At 36.9% G+C, this 25,059-nt stretch overlaps 1 non-coding gene across 1 annotated transcript; it reads right to left on the bottom strand.

The window, feature by feature from the left end:
• Positions 1 to 10,455: 10,455 nt before the first annotated feature.
• LOC120881238 lies at positions 10,456 to 10,557 on the bottom strand. The gene has a single exon (XR_005725267.1). It is a non-coding gene; the product is annotated as a U6 spliceosomal RNA (small nuclear RNA).
• Positions 10,558 to 25,059: the final 14,502 nt, after the last annotated feature.

Below are 25,059 nucleotides of genomic sequence, written 5' to 3'. Positions count from 1 at the left end.
CGGCAGCCCATCAGGCTCCTCTGTCCCTGGGATTCTCCAGGCAAGAACACTGGAGTGGGTTGCCATTTCCTTCTCCAATGCATGAAAGTGAAAAGTGAAAAGTGAAAGTGAAGTCGCTCAGTCGTGTCTGACTCTTAGCGACCCCATGGACTGCAGCCTACCAGGCTCCTCCGTCCATGGGATTTTCCAGGCAAGAGTACTGGAGTGGGGTGCCATTGCCTTCTCCGGTGAATGTTTAAAGATCCATAATTGTTTTTGATCATAGTCCACGATAATAGGACAATCCCACCTGAATTAAAATGCCATTAGGGGCTTCCCTGATGGTTCAGTGGTAATGAATCCATCTGTTAGTGCAGCAGACATGGGGCATCCCTGAGCTGGGAAGATCCCACATTCCATGGAGCAACTAAGCTCAGTGAGCAACAACTATTGAGCTTGTGATCCAGAGCCTGGAAGCAGCAACTATTGAGCCCATGTGTTGCAACTACTGAAGCCCATGTACTCTAGAGGCCATGCTCCACAACAAGAAAAGCCAACACAGTGAGAAGCCTGCAAACCATAAGTACAGAGAAGCTGCCACTCTTTACAACTAGAGAAAGCTCACAAAGCAAGGAAGACCCAGCACAGTCAAAGATGAATAAATGAAATTATATATATTATATATATATATATGCTGCTAAGTCACTTTAGTCGTGTCCTACTCTGTGCGACCCCATAGACAGCAGCCCATCAGGCTCCCCCATCCCTGGGATTCTCCAGGCAAGAACACTGGAGTGGGTTGCCATTTCCTTCTCCAATGCATAAAAGTGAAAAGTGAAAGTGAAGTCGCTCGGTCGTGTCCCCTACCCTCAGCGACCACATGGACTGCAGCCTTCCAGGCTCCTCCATCCATGGGATTTTCCAGGTAAGAGTACTGGAGTGGGGTGCCATTGCCTTCTCTGATATATATATATTGCCATTTTCTTCTCCAGGGGATCTTCCCAAACCAGGGATTGAACCCGGATCTCCTGCTTTGTAGACAGACGCTTAACCGTCTGAGCCATCAGGGAAGTCCTATATATATAAATGCAAATATTTCCACTGGGAGACATATCATGGCTGAAAAAATAGGCTCTGAGTTTGTCTAACCCTATAATCTATACTGTAGTCACCATTCTTAGAGCCATCAGATCTATGCACTTCTTGTAAGCATATACAGGAGACACTGAAGAGCACTTTGGTTTTACCTGTTCCACCAAGACTTACCAAGTGAAGATTATTCTTAGGACAGATGCTCAGTTAACTGTGTTTTTCTTTAGATTTTTAAACTAAACTTTTGATTAGAATAAAATGATTTGCTCAACTTTGTAGGGACTGAAGTATAAATATTGAAAGTACAGCTTATGCCAGGATTGAAATTTTATGTTGCTTTTCAGAGACTTAAATGGAGTTATTGCCATAGATTTTAAAGAGAAGAAAGAGCCTAAAATGTTAAAAAAAAATACATATATATACACACACACGTACACACACACTATATATATATATATAGTTTGAGTGAATAAACTAAAAACTCAGTGATCATTTTAAAATAAATGCTTTTATAGACATTAAAAACATAGCAAAAACTAGCCATATCATGCCACATCTTTTTATCCTAAGTGCATCCATAAAACAAAAAAAATGTGATAGATTATGAAAAGAATTCAAGCAAATTATAAGAATGACATGAAAGTTGTATCAAAATATCAAATTTGACCTCTTAATGAAAACAAAAGATCATTTTGAACAGTTTTTCTAAGAACTTGACATTTGTACTGCTTATTTTTAAGTGTCTAGCAATATAACTTGTTTTACATTAATCTTGAATCTTGCAACTATGCTGAGCATGTTAATGAGTTCTAATACACGTTTGTCTATTACTTTGGTTTTTCTATATATAAGATATTTTCTTTTGAGAATAGAGATATTTGCATTTTTTCCTATTCTATCTATATATCTTTTTATTTTTCTTGTCTAATTACTCTAGGTAGAACTTTCAGTAAAATATTGAATAGAAGTGGCAAATGCCAACATCTTTCACTTGTTTCTGGTATTTAGAGGGACACAGCTAGCCTTTTAAAACTTTATATAATGTTAGTGTGAATATTTCAGATGTAGTTTTTATCAAGTTGAAGAAATCTCTTTCTATTCCTGGTTGAAGCTTTTTTATTATAAAACGATGTTGGCATTTGATATTTTTTTCTAAGTCTATATAGATAATCGTGGCATTTGTCCTTTATTACATATATGTCACAGTACATTGATTATTACATTTTGAACCAATCTTACATTACTGTTCTTGCTCAGTTAGAGTTTGAAGCCTTCTAGGGTACATTGTGGCATGTGAGCAACTGTATAGATATGTGTAGCCTTCTAGATTGCTATGAATATGTTGGAGCTTTACAAATCTCATTATGGATATTTCATTTGCCAATTTCTGAAGTTGTTTTTGTCAGTCTCTGTTTAGACCTACTTATATTGCTATGTTTGACAGCTCCAATGTTAAACAATTGCCCTTGATAATTTTTGACAAACGCCCTGTGGGCAATCCTGTTTGCAAACAGTGAGTCTGTCAAAGACAATCCCTAGGAATGGAACTTGCAGCTGTGGTTGACAGCAACTATAGTTGCTTCTCTGGTGTCTCAGTGGGTAAAGAATCCGCCTGCAATGTGTGAGAACTGGGTTCGATCACTGGGTTGGAAAGATTCCGGGAAAAGTGCATGGCAACCCACTCCAGTATTCTTACCTGGATAATTCCCACAGACAGAAGAGACTGGTGGGCTCTAGTCCACGAAGTTGAAAAGAATCTGACACGACTGAATGACTAAACTCAGCACATAATTGCAAGACTGTTGGTTTTAGAGGGCTGGGATTAGGAAAGGTTAATACAACATAAAAGTCACACTTCTTACTCGATTTAGCACTTTTTCTTGAATAATTAGATTATTAAAAGCTTTTTGTTACTTCTCAGTTCACTTCAGTTCAGTTCAGTCAATCAGTTGTGTCCAACTCTTTGCAACCATATGGATGGCAGCACACCGGGCTTCCCTGCCCATCACCAACTCCCGGAGCTTGCTCAAACTCATGTCCATCGAGTAGGTGATGCCATCCAACCATCTCATCCTCTGTTGTCCCTTTCTCCTCCTGCCTTCAATCTTTCCCCTCATCAGGGTCTTTTCAAATGAGTCAGTTCTTCACATCAGGGGGCCAAAGTATTGGAGTTTCAGCTTCAACATCAGTCCTTCCAGTGAATATTCGGGACTGATTTCTTTTAGGATGGATTGGTTTGATCTCCTTGCAGTCCAAGGGACTTTCAAGAGTCTTCACTAACAGCAAAGTTCAAATGCATCAGTTTTTTGATGCTCAGCTTTCTTTATGGTCCATCTCTCACATCCATACATGACTACTGGAAAAACCATAGCTTTGACTAGACGGACCTTTGTTGGCAAAGTAATGTCTCTGCTTTTTAATATCCTGTCTAGGTTGTTAATTCTCAGAGTTCTTTGAAAGTTGTTTTTAGATAGTTTTGCCTGTGTTTTATTGCTTTTACTTAAAAGTGGATTTTCAGAGGTTATTATTCTGCCATTCCAAAAGTTACCATCCTGGTTTTCTTGTCAAAGAATATCCATTTTATGTAAATGGGAGTGTTCTATTTATCTTACATATTTGTATTATTTCTTTTGGAAATACAGGGAAAACATTGGTGATAGAATATATGGAGAAGAGAAAAGATGCAAGACAAGACCTTGAAGAAATATTTCAACTAATAGAAATGTATAGAAAATTTAGAATATAGAATAAAGCAAAAGAGATGATGAGACCAGGGAGGTAGCAGGAAAACCAGGAGATTATAACATCATTAAAGCTACAGGCCAAAAAAAAGTTTATAATATGAAGAAGGGGCATTTTTTAAAGGCCACTGAAAGGTCAAGTAAGATGAATTCTGAAACATCTATTGACTTCAAACATGAAGCCACTGAACTAAGTATTCTTATTGAGTAATGGATTTTTCATACAGTGTAAATGTAAAAATGAATGGGGAGCATAGACAAATATTTAAAAGAGAGTTGGGGGATAAGAAGGTGTCTGAGATACTAGGTTCAAATATCTATGCTGCTGCTGCTCCTGCTGCTAAGTCACTTCAGTTGTGTCTGATTTCTTTAAAAAATTAAGATTTTAAGATCTTCTGACTTCCCCCTCCAATATATATATATATTCACATAACACACCCTACAGAGTTTTATTATTAAACTGGGTAACGAAAACATATGTTTTTGTTCTTCTCTAATTATATGATTCCCCTTTAGCTGTCATTACATGAAGTATATATACCTAAATATATATTACATTGCATACATATATACATTACATATATATATACATACATACATATACACATATATGCATACATATATATATATTAAATTACATATACATAAAACATGAAGCAAAGACTCTTTGTGACCCCATGGACTATACGGTCCATGGAATTCTTTAGGCCAGAATGCTGGAGTGAGTAGCCTTTCGCTTCTCCAGGGGATCTTCCCAACCCAGGGATCAACCCCAGGTCTCCTGCACTGCAGGTGGATTCTTTACCAGCTGAGCCACAAGGGAAGCCTGAGAATACTGGAGTGGGTAGACTATCCTTTCTTCAGCAGATCTTTTTGACCCAGGAATCAAACTGGGGTCTCCTCCACTGCAGGTAAATTCTTTACCAACTGAGTGATCAGAGAAGCCCAGGATATTTCAGAAGTGCAATAAAATTCTAGTGGATTTCTTAATACAGACATGTATTTGACTTCAGCTCAGTAACAGACTCAAAAGTAATACTTAATACTATCTTTGATATTTTTCCTGAGAAATTAGCCTACTGGTCAACAAGCTCATGCCTAGGCCTTAGACAGCAACTTTCCTAGAAAGTTTTTTAAAAAGCTTAGTAGAGGCAAGTAGTTCAAAAATGGCTGAATTCTGTCAATACTATATACAAAGTTTAGATAGTGGAAGAGATTAACTAAAGTTTCATATAGCCTCTTCTCTTGGCTTGCCAGAATTCCTATGATATGTTTTATATTAGAGGATAAGTAATTGGAACACAAGGGCTTCCCTGGTGGCTCAGGCGGTAAACAATTTGCCTGCAATGCAGGAGACCTGGGTTCAATCTCTGGGTCAGGAAGATTCCCTGGAGAAGCAAAAGGCTACTCACTCCAGCATTCTGGCCTAAAGAATTCCATGGACCATATAGTCCATGGGGTCACAAAGAGTCTTTGCTTCATGTTGCTTCATGGATGATCCCCTGGAGAAAGAAATGGCAGCCCACTCCAGTATTCTTTCCTAGAGAATTTCATGAACAGAGGAGCCTGGCAGGCTACAGTCCTTGGGGTTGCAAAGAGCTGGACATGACTGAGTGATTAACACTTTCACTACATTGACTGTATGACTCTCAACAAGTTATTTTATGCATTTATATCCCAGCTTCAAGTTTAATACAAAAATTATAATTTTCTAAAGTGTTCCTGCATGAGTCAAAGACTATAAAATATTAGATATTTTTATTACTATCATTATAATAAAACTCTATTCATCAAAAAGAAATTCGCAACTTATAGCCAGCTTACTTATTATTTGTTAAATTTCTTTTGTATTAATAATCATTATGGATACAATCTTATCCTGTTAAGCCAGCCAGTCATGTGTATGATTATGAAATTTTATCAAACCATTGAACATTACAAGTGAAAGCTGAAATTTTGGTGTCAGAATCGTATAGATTCTGGATTATAAATTTTAAATTTAAATTTAAATTATAAATTTTGGATTTGCCACTTAATAACTCCACTACACTGATCAGGCTACCGACCTTCTCTCTGCCCCAAGTTAATAATCTTTAAGATAATAATTATTATATTATAGAGTATAATGTGGATTAAATAGGTAAGTATATGCAAAGCAGAATTAACAATGATATCAACAATGAATTTAGCTTTGATAACTTGGAAACACTTTAGACAGAAAAGTTAATATTCTTCATGAGAAATTAAAGTTATTTCAAATAAAAATGGTCTTTTCTTCTTACTTTGATCTTAAACAGGAACATAGAATTTGGTCAAAAAATGTGTCCATTTGAAAAAAAAAATCCTGTAAACTGATTTATATTTGTAAAAGCTTGGAAATGTAACCATAATACTTGAGAAAATGATCAAACTTCAGAATTTTCAAAGTAGTCTCAAAAAATCTCTTTCACTATATTACTACTGAAAGAATATATGATTTTTTTTCCATTTTTATTTTGCAGGCTAAATTTTCGACATCTTTATTGAGATATAACTTACATATTGGGCTTCCCTCGTGGCTCAGTGTTAAAGGATCCATCTGTCAAGCAAGAGATATGAGTTCGATCCCTGGGTCTGGATGATCCCCTGGAGAAGGAAATGGCAACCTACTCCAGTATTCTTGCTGGGAAATCCCATGGACAGTGGAGTCTAGCAGGCTACAGTCCATAGGGCTACAAAAGGGCTGGACAAGACTTAGAGACTAAAGGACAACACAATAGTTTACATACCATAAAATCCAAGCATTTAGTGTTCAATTCAGTCTTTCTTAGTTTATTCACAGAATTATGGAACCACTACCAATATCAATTAAAGCATTTTCACCTGCAAAAAAGAAACCTTGTGCCCCTTGGCAGTAACCTCTGTTTCTCTCCAACTTCCCCTCCAGCTCTCTTACCACTAATATACTTTCTGACTCTATAGTTGTAAGCTATTTCATCTAAAATGGTAGACAGTTAACTTTTTTTAACTGCAGCCTGGTGTGCTGCAGTCCATGGGGTCACAAAGAGTCAGACACGACTGAGCAACTGAACTCAACTGAACTTTTTTTAAAAAAGGAAATACTTAAATATGAAAGGGTTAAATATGGCAAAAACCTAGGAGTGAAATCTCACTGAAATCTACCTTCTGTTCATTTTGAGAAACTATACACATTTTTCTAACAGAGGACTGTATTAAATTCAGAAGGCTTGAGGTTAACAATTCTGTGTACATCTCAATAACACTGGGACATGTTACATCACGACCATATTAAAGAAATAATTCAGTTTTGGCATTGGGCATGATTTACCACGTCACAGTCTTTTAAAATGCAAATAAGGTCATTTCACTTTCCATGTGGAGAATATTAAGACAGCAGTTGGATTTAGACCAAAACAATAAAATGCAAGCAGAAGTGTAAGTGGCATGAGAGCATAATCCATATTAAAAATATTTCAGAGAGATCACCAATAAATTTCTTAGTGTATGGTAGTCCTTTTAGAAGTTATGTGTGACATGACAACTTTGGTTAATTTTATCCAATTTCACATTACAATAATTTACTTTTAAAAAATATATTTATTTATTTATTTTTATTTGGCTGTGCTGGGTCTTAGTTGCAGCATGTGGGAGCTAGTTCCCTGACCAGGGAATGAACCTGGGCCCCCTGCATTGGGAATGTGGAGTCTTATCCACTAGACTTGCAAAGTTCCCTAATAATTTCTTTTAATTTTGATTCTCTTCGAACAATCAGTTCAGTTCAGTTCAGTTCAGTCACTCAGTCATGCCTGACTCTTTGTGACTGCATGAAACGCAGTATGCCAGGCCTCCCTGTCCATCACCAACTCCTGGAGTCCACCCAAACCCATGTCCATTGTGTTGGTGATGCCATCTAACCATCTCATCCTCTGTCATTCCCTTCTCCTGCCTTCAATCTTTCCCAGCATCAGGGTCTTTTCAAATGAGTCAGCTCTTCACATCAGGTGGCCAAAGTATTGGAGGTTCAGCTTCAACATCAGTCCTCCCAACAAATATTCAGGACTGATTTCCTTTAGGATGGACTGATTTATTCTCCTTGCAGTTCAAGGGACTCTCAAGAGCCTTCTCCAACACCACAGTTCAAAAGCATCAGTTCTTCGGTGCTCGGCTTTCTTTATAGTCCAACTCTCACATCCATACATGACCACAGGAAAAACCATAGCCTTGACTAGATGGACATTTGTTGGCAAAGTAATGTCTCTGCTTTTTAATATGCTGTCTAGGTTGGTCATAACTTTCCTTCCAAGGAGTAAGTGTCTTTTAATTTCATGGCTTCAATCACCATCTGCAGTGATTTTGGAGGCCAATAAAATAAAGTCTGATACTGTTTCAAATGTTAACCCATCTATTTGCCATGAAGTGATGGGACCAGATGCCATGATCTTTGTTTTCTGAATGTTGAGCTTTAAGCCAACTTTTTCACGCTCCACTTTCACTTTCATCAAGAGGCTTTTTAGCTCCTCTTTACTTTCTGCCATAAGGGTGGTGTCATCTGCATATCTGAGGTTATTGATATTTCTCCCGGCAATCTTGATTCCAGCTTGTGTTTCTTCCAGCCCAGCATTTCTCATGATGTACTCTGCATATAAGTTAAATAAGCAGGGTGACAATATACAGCCTTGACATACTCCTTTTCCTATTTGGAAACAGTCTGTTGTTCCATGTCCAGTTCTAACTGTTGCTTCCTGATCTGTATGTGGTCTGCTATTCCCATCTCTCTCAGAATCTTTCAGTTTTATACATCATGATAATTTGATATATGTTTACACTGTAAAATGATTACTACAATAAAAGCCATTAACATATTTATCACCTCAGAGAGGATGCTTAAGTTCTATTATATTAACAAATTATAAAGTATATTTCATTTTAAATGTCACCATGCTGTATATTAGATCTCCAGAATGTATTCACCTTATAATTGAAAATTTGTATATTTTGACCAATATCTCCCCGATTTCCCCAACCCCAATACTCTTCTACTGTTTCTGTTAGTTCAACTTTTTTAGATTCCACATATAAATGAAATCATGTATCTTGTATCAATGTATCAATGTATCTTGTTTATATTTCACTTGGTAAAATGCCCTCCAGGTTCATTCAAGTTGTTGCAATTGGCAGAATTTCATGTTTTTTCAAAGTTGGAATTTTACATCTATACATTTGTTGTTGGTGGTGTTTAGTTATTAAGTTATGTCCAACCTTTGCAACCCCATGGACTGTACCCTGCCAGGGTTCTCTGTCCATGGGATCTCTCAGGCAAGAAACGTAGAGTGGGTTGTTATTTCCTTCTACAGGGGATCTTCTCAACCCAGGGACTGAATCTGAGTCTCCTGCATTGGCAGGTGGATTCTTTATGACTGAGATATCTATATTCTAGCTATTCTTTATCCATCAAAGGCCACTTAGGTTGTTTCCATACTTGGGTATTGCAAACAATGTTGCAATGAAACATGGGAGGGGATATATATCTTCAAGATAATGATTTAATTTCTTTTGGATATATATGCAGAAGTGGGATTGCTAGACCATATGATAGTTGTAGTTTTTAATTTTTTGAGGAAACTCCATACTGTTTCCCATAACGGCTATAACAATTTACATTCTACCAACAGTGCACAAAGGTTCTCTTTTTTCCTATGCCTTTAGCAACACCTGTGATCTTTTTTAACAATGGCATTTATCTTTTTAGGACCTAACTAACATCAGACTAATTATTTTAGGGATAAGACAGTAATAGGAGCTGCTATAATCTAAGAAGCCATAATATACTAAAGCAAAGAATTTATATTATTAGAATAATGGAATGATATATACATGCCCAGATTATAGCAGCTCCCTATTACTGCCTTATCCCTAAAATAATTAGTCTGATGTTAGTAAGGCCCTAAAAAGATAAATGCCATAAGCATACAAAAATATAACTTCTAGATTAATTTTGTCCTTGTGTTTGGAAAGGATTTGTAATTGTTTAAAAAAGTAAAAATATATTTAAATCAATTTAAAAGCACTAAATACTAACTGGTAAGGGAAATAGATTCAGTATTTACAAACAATGCCTCACTTTTTCATCCCAGGCTAATATACTGCAAGTATCTGGTACAAAAAGGAGGCACTTCAATATTTTGAAAAGTACCAAATGTAACAACTGGAAGGTAATGTTTTATAGTAAAATATTTGAATAACAATTTTTTCCTCTGGAAAAAATGTGTGATACTCCCTTATCACACAGAGTATCACACATTCTCTGAAAGGAAGTGGCACTAAAGAAAATAATGAGTGAATACCACAATTTGGATCTAAATGGAATTTCGTATTTGACCATAAATCGATTCTTGATTTTGCTACTATTTATTTATCTATACGGCCTTGAGAAAGTGATTACTTTTTGTTTTTTTTTTTGAGTTGAAGGATAATTGCTCTACAGAATTTTGTTGGTTTCTGCTAAGCACCAACATGAATCACCATAGGCCTCCCTCTTGAACCTCCTTTTCATCTCCCTCCCCATTCCACCTCTCTAGGTTGTTTCAGAGCCCCTATTTGAGTTCCCTGAGTCACAGAGCAAATTCCCATTGGCTATATATTTAAAAATATGGACCGCTTCAAGAATTTGCGAGTCATCCTTTCACAGGGGCCATGCTAATCTCCTCTATATATGTGCTGCTGAAGTGAGCACAATGGAATGTTCCATTATTCATCTGAAAACCGGGAACTCTACACTCTTTCATTTAATAATTTAACTAACATACCAACACAAAGGATCATAAATAAACATTTATATGGTCTTTCATTTGATCCTTCTTAATATTGACTGAAGTAGACAGTGCAGTACCTACTTTTACTGTCTTGAAAATATGAAATGCGAGCCCACGCCCTTGTTTGTCCTTGTTTATAAGAAAATAAATTCAAAGACCTAATTAAGAACAAGGTCTGATATTTGGCTTACAGCATTCCCACTGCATGCTCAAGTTACTTTCGATTATTATTACAAACTAACTTATACATGTTTCCTATTTGAGGAGTTAGACAGAGTTAGAAAAATCCATTTATAACCAATTGAAAAGATGCTCATTGAGCTGCTGCAAAGTACTTTTTTATGACATTAGTTGGAATCTATTTAGAAAAAAAAAAATGCTTCTTCTGTAAGTGAAGATTGTGTTAAAATCCTCTTGGATATTATCTATTCTCCAACCAGCCAAATAACTACATCCTTCATAATTTATGGGATTTATTTAATTACCCTGTATATCAGTCTTCATTGATATAGAATAATGTCTGTTCTTCATTATATTTTAACTCATGTTCTTATTTTAATTCACTTACTCTAAAGGGAAGAGGGTGTTTGCTATGACCAGTGCATTCTCTTGGCAAAACTCTATTAGCTTTTGCCCTGCTTCATTTTGTACTCCAAGGCCAACTTTGCCTGTTACTCCAGGTGTTTCTTGACTTCTTACTTTTGCATTCCAGTCCCCTATAATGAAAATGACATCTTTTTGGGGGTGTTAGTTCTAAAAGGTCTTGTAGGTCTTCATAGAACCATTCAACTTCATCTTCTTCAGTGTTACTGGTCGAGGCATAGAGTTGGATTACCATGATATTAAATGGTGTGCCTTGGAAATGAAGAGAGATCATTCTGTCATTGACTCATTTGAAAAGATCCTGGTGCTGGGAAAGATTGAGGACAGGAGAAGAAGGGGACAACAGAGGATGAGATGGCTGGATGGCATCACCAACTCAATGAACATGGGTTTGGGTAAACTCTGGGATTTGGTGATCAACAGGGAGGCCTGGAGTGGTGCGGTTCATAGGGTCACAAAGAGTCAGACATGACTGAGCGACTGAACTGAACTGAAATCTAAGGGAGTATCACATATTTTGGAAGCTAAAATTTGTTAAAAGCTTACTTTCACATTCAGAAATAACATCTCAAATAGTGGTGACGTGCTAGGAAGAACACTCAAGTTGGAATCAGATGTTTAAGATTATGTCTTTTCTCTCCCACAAGCCAGTTTTATGTCTTTAAGTCCCTATTTTCTCATTCTGGACATGGGGGATTCGGGACACATTTGCCTTTAACATCCCTTCTAACTCCACAAGTCTCTGACATTTTCAAAATAATTAGATCATTGTGGAAAAAATATAACAGTAATTTTCATACAGTCATTTTAGCACTTACTCAAACACTCTAGCACTTACTCCCTAAGATTTCATGATTGTTTGTAACTTTTAAATATTTATTTATTCCTTGAGCTGAGGTGGGGGAGAAGTTAAAAAATTAAGGACAAAAGGATTTGCTTTATAAATAAAATAGATATCAAACAGGTTGAAAAAAAATTTTAATGAGAATCCTTATCTTCTTTGCAAATTACATAAATACAAAGGAAAGTTTTTAGATGCTCTGCTACTTAGTTAAATAATCTGCCTCATATATTAGTTTTCACTTTCTTTTTTCATAGATTTAACATTGTTATGGGTTCAAAAGGATTATCCCCATTTCTTTTATTCTTTCCTCACTGTTAACAAGACAGGTAAACATTTTTAGCTTCAAAATACTATTAGAAAATGTGTACACACAAAAAAAATACTATTAGAAAATGATTCCTTTTATTATACAAATTAAATGAACACTATTTTGCCTGCTTGAGTTTATTTTAAGCTGCTGTGTCCACCTTATTGTGTACTTTTTCCCTCTTCTCATTATTTTATACAATTCTGTATTTTCTGAAGATATTCCATATGAGAAGAGTATATAAATTCTGGTAAATTCTAGGCAGATTTCCTTTAATCTACTCCAGGAATCCCCCTGTGTTCAGCCAGACCATACAGAATATGCTCAGCTATATGGAATATCCTGTTTTGGCAGGAATTCAGTTTTGGGGGAAGCAGGGGCAGTTCTCTTAACAAGCTCTCTTTTAAGGTGAACCTTTGCAGCAACCAGTAGCAGTGTCCCAAATCATTAAGAAAGCTTCCACACCTCTCTTTTCTCCTATGTAATACTTCTGTCAAATAAATATCATCATTCCTCAACTTCTGCTTTTTTACTGAAATAATATAGTTAAGATATCATGAAAAACAAAATTATATTTTTTATATGTAATTTAGACTGCCAACAATAGTCTTAAATGATGACACATGCAATAAAATATTCAGGAATGGTCAAAAACTTCATTTCCAAAGGGTGATCCATGACCAGAATCACTGCCAATACCTGACGTGATTGTCAGAGAGCAGAAATTTAGGCCTTAGAGCAGAGCTGCAGAATCAACAGCACTGCTCTACTAGATATACTTTTACCTTTTATCATTCCTAGGCAAATCATAACAAATATTATGCTCAATGTTGAACTCTTAGAAACTATAATAAAACATGTCCTCATATTGAAAGAAACAATCTAAAATCTTTTGCACATAAATTATAGATTTGTCACAATTTGTCATGCCACTTAAATATGAGAATTTTGACTATTTTTCTGAACCCTCTTTTATGTTATTTTTCTTAGAAAAATTACTGCGTGCCTCATATAAAATGTTATATTAACTATATCATTTGTTTTGTTAATCATAACATTTTTAATCTACTATGGGTCAGAAAATTAGATAGAAAATATAATAATAAACTAAATAAGCTTTCAATTAGGCCTAAAGTATTCTTTCACCTAGTAAATTTTATACATGAATAAGATGACACCATTTTGACTGAATAAGAATGTATAGTTTCCTTATTCTCTACATATGGATTTTACTCAGAATGAGGAGTCTTAAATAAATGATATCTAAGAAAATGAAGTTTTAAATGAAACAATAATTATTATCATGTATTGTTGTGACCTTAAATGATTTAAATAGCATGCTATGTTATTTTTTTAATCTATATTCTAGTAGAAACCATCATTCTATTTATAACCATCGCTAGATATAATTTTAAAACATTCATTAATTCTGACTTTATTCTGATCTTATTACAAACTGGAAACATAGGCCCTAGTAGAACAATTGAAATAAGAAATGACTAGCCTCAATATCAATGCTTTTTTTTTATTACCATGAAGATAATTTTACCTAGAACATAAAACTGATTTCCCGCCACATAAAAATTTACATTATGACATATAATATATGCTCTTTACCACATAATTGCACACTTCTGAAAAACCAGAATGCTTATATTAAAGCAAATGAAATCATATTAGAAATGAATCAAGTTTTATTAGGAATCTTTTCAAAATACATTTTGTATGATTAAACTACTTTATTGATAGGTAAAAATGACTAAAAGACAACTAGAAGTATTGTTTAAAATACATTGCCTTGCCAAGATTAAACATAGACACTCAACTTCTTTCAGCTCTGCAGTAATCTTGGAAATTCTGAAATAACAAATCTTATGAAAACCCAAACACCTCTCTAAGACATAGGTGGATCAGAAAACACTACTGTAGTCATAAGATAATTTCACCTGCTTACTAACTCAATTATGTTTTAATTTTAAGATTGTTGTTATAAAAGTCATTTCAGAAAATATTTAGAAGAGAAAATTTAAAGCAAGTTAACTTAAACCAATTTTCTCTTTTGAATTGGAAAATGAGTGGAAATAGTAAAAGGTCTGTCAGGAAGCAAGGGATGTAATACAGACTTGGATCTACCTAGTTCATCAGCCCTTACTTACCTTTTTGTATTACAGCATTTTGTATTACACTAACAATAATGAGCTGAAATAATTAAAGATGTGATGAAGCAGCACAATATAAGAGCCAGGTAAACTGTAGAAACTCTCTCAGATTTTTATTATGCAGTTGATGTAAATGGCAATGCATTTTCCAGCTGAAAATATGTAAGTATATGAAATATTTGCAAATAATCATGCCTCAAATATTCTCCAATAAGTTGACAGAGTTAAATAATATCACTCAAGGTTTAAAACGGCAAACAAAGTTCAACATCTGGTTTCTAGTTTTGCATATAAAGAAGTAAGAAATCACAACTTTATTTTAACATCAAGTAAAAAGCTAAGTTGATGGAAAAAATCAATAACTCTTTTTGGATCTGTAAGAAAGGTAAGAAAACAGGGAAAACTGCTGCCCCAAGATCAGAGAGATAAGTGGATACAGGGAGTCATGGCTTCGTGGCACAGAGATTCTGCTAAGGTAGGAAAGCCTACACTGTAACTGATGAATTGTGAGTGCCTCAATATGAAAGATAAAAACTCCAGAGGACTCATTTGTAGAAGGTGCTGCACAACTTTGTGAGATATTCCTCTTGGAGCTGGAGCTGGAGCTGGTTCTCACAGTAAATATCAGAAAACTATTCCATTGTACTTTCTGTAAAAAGAGGACAAGTGAACCATTCTGAAATATAACAGAGCACATGCTGTTCTTTTCAGTGAAGTCTGCTCTTAGGAGAAATTAGTTAACCGAAGCCTAACCTGCTGGTGTATTAATCAGAGTTTAAATGATCTGGGGTAAGTGAAATATAAAACTCTAGTCAGCTCCATGTAGAAAAAGGGAAACACCAACTCCAGTGCCCTCTAACCATCTACTCTCACACTAAGTATGAATGAAAAAACAACAACAACAACTGAGAAATACTTGTGACTGTCAGAGGCTTAGGCTGACTAAATAACAGAGGCCTAAACTTAGCACTATTGGAGAAGGAAATAGCCACCCACTCCAGTGTTCTTGCCAGGAGAATCCCAGGGACAGAGGAGCCTGGTGGGCTTCCGTCTAAGGGGTCGCAGAGAGTCGGACACGACTGAAGCGACTAAGCAGCAAACTTAGTACTATAGAATGTTTCTCCTTCCCCTATATCTCACCATCACAGTAGTATTTATAGCATTTGCTTTACCTAATAAAATCACTGCAGGTGGTGACTGCAGCCATGAAATTAAAAGACGCTTACTCCTTGAAAGAAAAGTTATGACCAACCTAGATGGCATATTGAAAAATATAGACATTATTTTGCCAACAAAGGTCCGTCTAGTCAAGGCTATGGTTTTTCCAGTAGTCATGTATGAATGTGAGAGCTGGACTGTGAAGAAAGCTGAGTGCCGAAGAATTGATGCTTTTGAACTGTGGTGTTGGAGAAGACTCTTGAGAGTCCCTTGGACTGCAAGGAGATCCAACCAGTCCATTCTGAAGGAGATCAGCCCTGGGATTTCTTTGGAAGGAATGATGCTAAAGCTGAAGCTCCAGTACTTTGGCCACCTCATGCGAAGGGTTGACTCACTGGAAAAGACTCTGATGCTGAAAGGGATTGGGGGCAGGAGGAGAAGGGGACAACAGAGGATGAGATGACTGGATGGCATCACTGACTCATCGGACGCGAGTCTGAGTGAACTCCGGGAGTTGGTGATGGACAGGGAGGCCTGGCATGCTGCGATTCATGGGGTTGCAGAGTCGGACACGACTGAGCGACTGAACTGAACTGAACTTATCTAATATGCCTGGCTATTGAGAAAAAAATTAAGGTCCATTAAGAACCAAAGACAATCTGAAGAGACAAAGAAAGCATCAGAATCAGCTACGGTAGGAATGCTGAAATTTTCAGGCCAGGAATAAATATGATTAATACTCTACTGAATAAAATAATATATAATAACAAATGGATCATGTAAGCAGGAAGATGAAAGTGTTAAGAAAGGATTAAAGAGAAATATCAAAGGACAAAAACACTGTGACAGAGATGAAGAATATCTCTGGTGGACTCACTAGTAGATGGGGCATGGCTGAGGAAAGAATCTCTGAATTGGAGGTTACCTCAACAGATTTTCTAAACTAAAAAACAAAGTGAACAAAAACTAGAAAAAGGAAACAAAATAGAATATCTAAAGACTCAGGGACAAAACCAAAAGTGTATCATTCATGTAATAGGAATATCAGAAGAAGAACAAGAGTATAGAAGAAATAATATGTGAAATAATATGACAGAATGGCCCTCAAATTAATTAATGTCAGATACCAAACTACAGAGTCAGTAAGCTAAGAGAAACCAAGCAGGATAAAATATCAAAATAAAACAAAACAACACACACACACACACAAAACACAAAAAGATAAAAATAAAAACAAAAAAAACCACATCCAGGCATATCACTTTCCAACTACAGAAAATAAAGACAAGGAATAAATTCTGAAAAAATTATGAAGTAGCTAGATGGGGGAAAATGATATATCTACATAGAAGATTACATCGATTTTTCAGAAGCCGGAAGCCAAGCAAGTAAGAAGGTAGAGTGAAATATATAAAATATTGAGAGGAAAAAAAAGAAAAACAATAACCTAGAATTCTGGACACTGCCAAACTATTCTTCAAAAGTGAAGGGGAATTAAAGACTGTCAGTTCAGCTCAGTCACTCAGTCGTGTCCAAGTCTGTGATGCCATGGACTGCAGCACGCCAGGCCTCCCTGTCCATCATCAACTCCCGGAGTTTACTCAAATTCATGCCCATGGAGTCGGCGATGCCATCCAACTATCTCATCCTCTGTCTTCCCTTTCCCCCCTTGTCTTCAATCTTTCCCAGCATCAGGGTCTTTTCAAATGAGTCAGCTCTTCGCATCAGGTGGCCAAAGTATTGGACTTTCAGCTTCAGCATCAGTCCTCCCAATGAATATTCAGGACTGATTGCCTTTAGGATGGACTTATTTGATCTCCTTGCAGTCCAAGGGATTCTCAAGAGTCTTCTCCAACACCACAGTTGAAAAGCATCAATTATTATTCAGCACTCAGCTTTCTTTATAGTCCAACTCTCCCATCCATACATGACTACTGGAAAAAACATAGCTTTGACTAGATGGACCTTTGTTGGCAAAGTAAAGTCTCTGCTTTTTAATGCACTGTCAGACAAAACAAAAATCGAAGGTATCTCTTGCCAGTAAACCTGCCTTGCATGAAACATTAAAAGTTCTTTAGAAAAGAGAAAAATAATATAGGTCAGAAACTTGAAGCTGCATAAATAAGGAAGTACATAGAGGAAGGAGTAAGTAAAGGTAAAAAAAAATTTTTTTAATTCTTAACTGGTAAAATATATAGGCTTGTCCAAAATATAATAATAGCTATGTCTATTTGATTACATATGATTATATATATACTTTCAAGTGAAATGAATAACAGAATGATAGTAATAACATAAGAGATGGGAGGGAGGAATTAGAATTATTTCATTACTGTAAGGCAATTACACTACCAAGAGATGGCACAGAGTTTTTTGAAAGTAGACATAGATTAGTTATAAATTTAATTTATAGCTAATTTGCACACACTTTTGCTTTAAGCTTGGACTCTGATTCCACTTCTCTCTTACTATTTAATTCTTATCATTTTAGGCATATCCAAAGGCCAAACTGCCATAAGAAACCAGATCTTTCTCTGAAGCCTACATTTATCATCATTTCCCTGAATTCCTGAAAGCCACTTATAGGGCAGTGTTACAGACAATGAGCTACTTTTTCACAAAGCAAAGGGGTTTATTTGGTCCTAGCAGCGTAAGATTAATTCAAGGAAAAGTAGATATGTGACCAGGAATTATAATTTTTTTTAAATAAATAAACCTGTTATATGAAGCTGACATTCATAATGGGTTGGATTGAGTAACTAGAGTTATAACACTTGAGAAAGTAAAAGGTTTCACATAAAATACAGATATAAGAGAAAATAATTTGCCAAGAGAAAACATGTTTTCCTCTTATTTCTGATATAGAGTAAATATACTTTGCCTAAGAAATTGATTTAGCTCAATTTGTGAATAAAATGATAAAATCACAAGAATAACAACTTTTACTCTTTCCCCAAATTTAGGAAACTTAAAAGGTAATTCTGGTTCATTTCTTTTTCACTCAGGTCCATGAGTGAGGAGGTCAGAAACTTGGCTTTGGAAACTCTCCCCTTAGATCCTCTACATCTGTCATTGTTCAGGGGCACAGACTGCACACAGGAACACGTGAGTGGTCTTAAAGGATGGATGTGGAGGCGGTGTACATTATTGCCACTCAACTTTCATTTTACTGAGCTAGAACTAATCATATTGAGGTGAGGTGAAGTCGCTCAGTCGTGTCCGACTCTTTGCAACCCCGTGGACTGTAACCTACTAGGCTTCTCCGTCCATGGGATTCTCCAGGCAAGAATACTCCAGTGGATTGCCATTTCCTTCTCCAGGGGATCTTCCCGACCCAGGGACTGAACTAATCATATAGCCTTGGCTAATTCCAAAGTGATGGAAAATGAAGTTCAGTTCAGTTGAGTCGCTCAGTCATGTCCGACTCTTTGGAACCCCATGAATCACAGCATGCCAGGCCTCCCTGTCCATCACCAACTCCTGGAGTTCACTCAAACTCATGTCCATAGAGTTGGTGATGCTATCCAGCCATCTCATCCTCTGTCATCCCCTTCCCCTCCTGCCCCCAATCCCTCCCAGCATCAGGGTCTTTTCCAATGAGTCAACTCTTTGCATGAGGTGGCCAAAGCACTGGAGTTTCAGTTTCAGCATCAGTCCTTCCAACGAACACCCGGGACTGATCTCCTTTAGAATGGACTGGTTGGACCTCCTTGCAGTCCAAGGGACTCTAGAGAGTCTTCTCCACCACCACAGCTCAAAAGCATTAATTCTTCAGTGCTCAGGTTTCTTTATAGTCCTACTCTCACATCCATACATGACCACTGGAAAAACCATAGCCTTGACTAGACAGACCCTTGTTGGCAAAGTAATATTTCTGCTTTTCTTTTTTTTTAATTTTTTATTTTTATTTTACTTTACAATACTGTATTGGTTTTGCCATACATTGACATGAATCTGCCACGGGTGTACATGAGTTCCCAATCCTGAACCCCACTCCCACCCCATATCATCTCTCTGGGTCATCCCCGTGCACCAGCCCCATCGAACATAGACTGGCGATTCATTTCTTACATGATAGTATACATGTTTCAGTGCCATTCTCCCAAATCACCCCACCCTCTCCCTCTCCCTCAGAGTCCAAAAGTCCATTCTATATATCTGTGTCTCTTTTGCTGTCTCACATACAGGGTTATCATTACTATCTTTCTAAATTCCATATATATGTGTTAGTATACAGTATTGATGTTTTTCTTTCTGGCTTACTTCACTCTGTAGAATCGGCTCCAGTTTCATCCATCTCATTAGAACTGATTCAAATGTATTCTTTTTAATGGCTGAGTAATACTCCATTGTGTATATGTACCACAGCTTTCTTATCCATTCATCTGCTGATGGACATCTAGGTTGTTTCCATGTCCTAGCTATTATAAACAGTGCCGTGATGAACATTGGGGTACATGTGTGTCTTTCAATTCTGGTTTCCTCAGTGTGTACGCCCAGCAGTGGGATTGCTGGGTCATATGGCAGTTCAATATGCTATCTAGGTTGGTCATAACTTTCCTTCCAAGGAGTAACCGTCTTTTAATTTCATGGCTGCAGTCACCATCTGCAGTGATTTTGGAGCCCACAAAAATAAAGTCTGACACTGTTTCGACTGTTTCCCCATCTATTTCCCATGAAGTGATGGGACCAGATGCCATGATCTTCGTTTTCTGAACGTTGAGCTTTAAGCCAACTTTTCCACTCTCCTCTTTCACTTTCATCATGAGGTTTTCTAGTTCCTCTTCACTTCCTGCCGTAAGGGTGGTGTCATCTGCATATCTGAGGTTATTGAGATTTCTGCCGGCAATCCTGATTCCAGCTTGTGCTTCCTCCCGCCCGTTTCTCATGATGTACTCTGCATATAAGTTAAATAAGCAGGATGACAATATACACCCTTGATGTACTCCTTTTCCTACTTGGAACCAGTCTGTTGTTCCATGTCCAGTTCTAACTGTTGCTTCCTGACCTGCACATAGATTTCTCAAGAGGCAGGTCAGGTGGTTTGCTATTCCCATTTCTAATGCAACCAAAATGAAAATGGGAAACAGATATCGATGTGTGCTTGCATTTTATGTTGGACCAAACTGGTCTTGCAAGAGGCACCATATCTAAGAGTCTCTTATTAATGTGCAAACTGCTATGCACAGCATAAAACCAGGAAGAAAAATATGTACAAACTACTACCATGCTGCACAGTGAATGACAAACATGATCTGTCAGACAAAGGGGTCACTGTAAAGATTGATTGGCAATTAAAAGAATGTGAGATATCACTTCAAACAGCACTGCAAATGTGAGGATTTTTATTTGGCTTGAGTATGTGTGTCTGTGTTTTAATTACTAGGTTTCCATAATTCCATGATGATTTAAATTGAAGAGTCTTATGTTTATCTTTGAACACAACTTTGAAATCTGAGCTAAAATCCACACTTTTGTGTTCTTCAGAAGCCTTTTAACTGCTGGAACATTAATGTGTTCTACTGCTTGTCTGAGTGAAGGGGATCTGTGAAAGGGATGGATTCTGATCAGATCAACATCTACAGAGGTCATTAAAGGGTGTTCTTTTTTTTTTTTTTTTTTAAAGGATGTGGCTCCTGAAATGAAAAGTGAACTTGAACCTAGAGAAGTGAGTTTATATACTAGTTTATAGATTTATAAGCCCCATAGACATAATTTCCCTTCCTTGGATTGAAGAAATGGTCATTTTCAGAGTATTAGTATAATTATAATTTTTCTTTGCTCCCAAAAACCATGTGATACTGTCACTTATTTACCCTCATCTCATCTGTAATGATGCTGAAGTGGCCACCTGATGTGAAGAGCCAATTCATTGGAAAAGACCCTGATGTTGGTCAGGAACAAAGATTAGGGACTGGAGCAGAAGGGGGCAACAGAACATGAGATGGTTGGATCGCACCATCGACTCAAAGGACATAAGTTTGAGCAAATTCCAGGAGATAGTAAAGGACAGGGAAGCCTGGCGTGCTGCAATCCGTGGTGTCACAAAGAATCGGACATGACTAAGTGAATAAACAACATCTATAAAGGCGGGTAAAGCCCACACAGACTTGAGTATGATAGTGCAGAGAAATGTGCAGAGATAGTGCACAGAATGATTCTTGATGCGTCTCAGTTGACAATGGGAAAGTATCACCCAGTCCAAGCAGTGACTCCTGGTAAATGAACTTCAGTCCATAGGACTGGGAATTGCTGAGCAAGGCACACAATGCTGATTGAATATATAAAATTTAAACCTGTATTTTTACATAATAATAAAAGGAGACCTCTAAAGGAGTGGTGGCTGTGATTGGGCTACTTGGGAATGATGCTGGGAGCCAGCGTGAGGAACTCCGCCCATGGCAAAGGTCATGAGGAAGGAGGCTTCGGCATACGCAAAGGCGTGATCGAGCCTCAGGAAACCCCCTGTTCCCGAGCATCTACTCCCCAAACCAGAGTGCCTACTTTACTGTTTTATGCTCTCACCTATACCTCTGACTTTACGGGGGGCTGTTCCCCCTCCACCTCTCTCGGAGAAGGAGTTAACTTGAAGCTCCAGATAATAAAAATTCCTGGGTGTGACAAGAGTGTTTCAACTTACAAACTCCTCTGAAGGTTCTCTAGCCTACCTGAACAGGTTCGTCTGGCCACATGTGATTGTTTATAGCCTCCCAACCGTGAGAGGCACGAGATGCTTTAAAACTTTCTAAATATAGACTCTTTTGAGAAGTTAGAAAATTATTAGTATAGTATAGTGAGTTGATTAGAAATTATATTGGTGAAGGGTTTTCATTTGTTGAGTCAATATTTGTTGCTAAATCTCCATATTCCCTGCCCTTATAATGAATATAACTAGCATATAGGAGAAATAAGTATTAACCTTTAAGATCAATCATGTTAAACCTTAGGCTAAGTAAATTCCTTTCTTGATTGTAACCCACTACACCCTCACCCTATAGGAATGCAACTTTATTTGGAGGGTGGCGCCTGGTTTAAGAAAAATCACTCCTGGAAAAAATAAGTTTTCTGGTTAACTGACCATTATCAGAAAGGGCCATAAAATGTCAGCAGGCCTCATGGCCAGAAGATGATGTAAAACCCCTAAGACCTTTGTATAATTTTATATGAAGCACCTGATTGTGACAAGGGTCAGGTCTGCTGACCCCCGCGTGACTCTGTATTCATCCTTATGTATAACAAAAAGTATATAAGCAAACCTGAAAAATAAAGAAATCGAATCAGTTTCTGGAAAGACTGATTCCCCCGTGTCGTTCTTTCTTTCCCCTTCTGGCTGAATTCCCAATCTGGAACGTGGGTACTCACCAAGCCTGGTAATTTTGCCTGGGCTTCTAAGATCGGACTGGGGAGGCCTCAGTGCCTCTTCTCCTTCGGGAGAACAGTAAGTTGCCTGTGGCCTACATAGGTAGTGATTGGTATTCCACGTAAACCAAGTTATTCAGCCTCTTTTTCTCCACTAATTTTCCTACTACAGTATTCCTTTCTAATCTCTCTTTATATCTGTAATTAAATAAGTTTTTTCCTAGGACGCCAATTCCGTCTCCCCTTCGAATTACCCTGGATCCACCGGGGCTGGACCCCAGCAGAATATCACTTTAGTCCTCCAGATAAAAGAAGCACTTAGGCTAGAGTTATCGTACAAAGGGACAGAGGAAAACAAAACACATTATGAAGAGGGAAAATCTTTGATAATTTATATCCCTGAATAGGGAGAGAGAGAGTGAAGAAATGACTTTCTGTATTTCAATGGATGATGTTCTCTTTCACTGTGACTGAGTTCTTCAGATAAAGAACACATTTTGTGTGTATGCTGACAGGTACATTTTTGGTTGAGTTCTTTCTGTCTCTCTTTTTTTTTTTTTTTTTGGCTGATTTCATTCTATTGCTACAAAACAGAGGTCCAAAAATTGTGCAAATTGCTTTTGTAAATTTGTTATTACAGCCACTTATAAATCAGTTCAGGTTTCTTATCCTCTGACTGTTTTTAACCAACAAACTTCCCTTGAATGTTCCAGCATATCATTTGTAATAATAATAAAGAAAATATTACTCAAGCCTATTTTGAACAAATATAGATTCAAAAGTCTTATTTGAAAAGGCTGCTTTTCCCATTTAAAAAGGAAATGACATAAAGTTCTTTTTAAACAATAAGGTCCCTCAAAAACATAACTCGGTTGACAAAAGATTGATATGTACCTAATTTCTGAGAAAACTTCATTTAGCAACAATATGAATAAATGCTGTGAAACCAGCAATATGAGGAGGTTTATTGAAGTTGCTGCTGTTTACTCACTGTCATGTACGAGTCTTTTCTGACCGCAGGCCGCCAGGCTCCTCTGTCCATAGGATTTCCCAGGCAAGAATATGGGAATGGGTTGCCATTTCCCATGGGGATCCTCCTGACCCAGGGTCAAATCTGCGTCTCCTGCAAGGGGATTCTTTACCACTGAGTCACCAGGGAAGCCAAGTTTATTGAAACATTTACACAGTTTTGTGTCAACATTTAGATAAAACTTTCATTTTAAATATTCATTCCCACTAATTTTTTATGCCCAATATTTCAGTCAACTTTGGTTCTGTTGGCCTGTATTCTATAAGTTGTACTTCGTGCCTCTAAAGCATTCATTTTTTTATCTGGGGAGATCTGAACCACCAGAGAAAAGAAAACTTTCTGATGGCTACCATTTGAAAGATAATTCATAATAGTGTATGCAGTATTAGCAATTCAGAAGGGGTTTTGAATTAAAAAAAAAATACATTAAAGGAAAGTGAATAGAAGGAAACAGGACATGTTGAGCAGTAAATGTACCTGGGAGAGAAGAGCTGTCAACCTAAAATGAAAAACAGTAATAATTAAAGCAAAGTAAGAATCAGCAGCATCTCCATGGCATATTTCTGAGGCTGTACTTTTAGAACATGACTATAAGAAATTAATCATTCCTCTGCCTGTAGATACATAACCTACTAAGACTTACTACTATATTAGTTGTTATGAACTTCTTTGGGGAAGGCCACTAAATACTGACACATACTCAGCTCCTTGGGAGGACAGTATGTGTTTTTGTGCATTTCCAATACAATATTTTAGCTCTTAAAATGTCTACAACTAAGTCTCTTTCTTTAGTACTGTGGTGTTTCTATACTAACTACCCAGATCAGGAGTTCAAAAAAGAGGAAAAGTACTTTCTTACTTAAATGTCATGAGCCAGGATTAGAAATACAATCAAAGTTCTGGAGTCAAGTGAAGCTTATTGAAATAAATATTAATATAAAAATGTAAAAAGATTATTATATGGTATCCAAAAGA

This window comes from Oryx dammah, unplaced genomic scaffold (assembly GCF_014754425.2).
Source record: "Oryx dammah isolate SB20612 unplaced genomic scaffold, SCBI_Odam_1.1 HiC_scaffold_22, whole genome shotgun sequence".
Taxonomy (NCBI): Eukaryota; Metazoa; Chordata; class Mammalia; order Artiodactyla; family Bovidae; genus Oryx; species Oryx dammah.
This window is presented reverse-complemented; position numbering and strand designations above follow the sequence as displayed.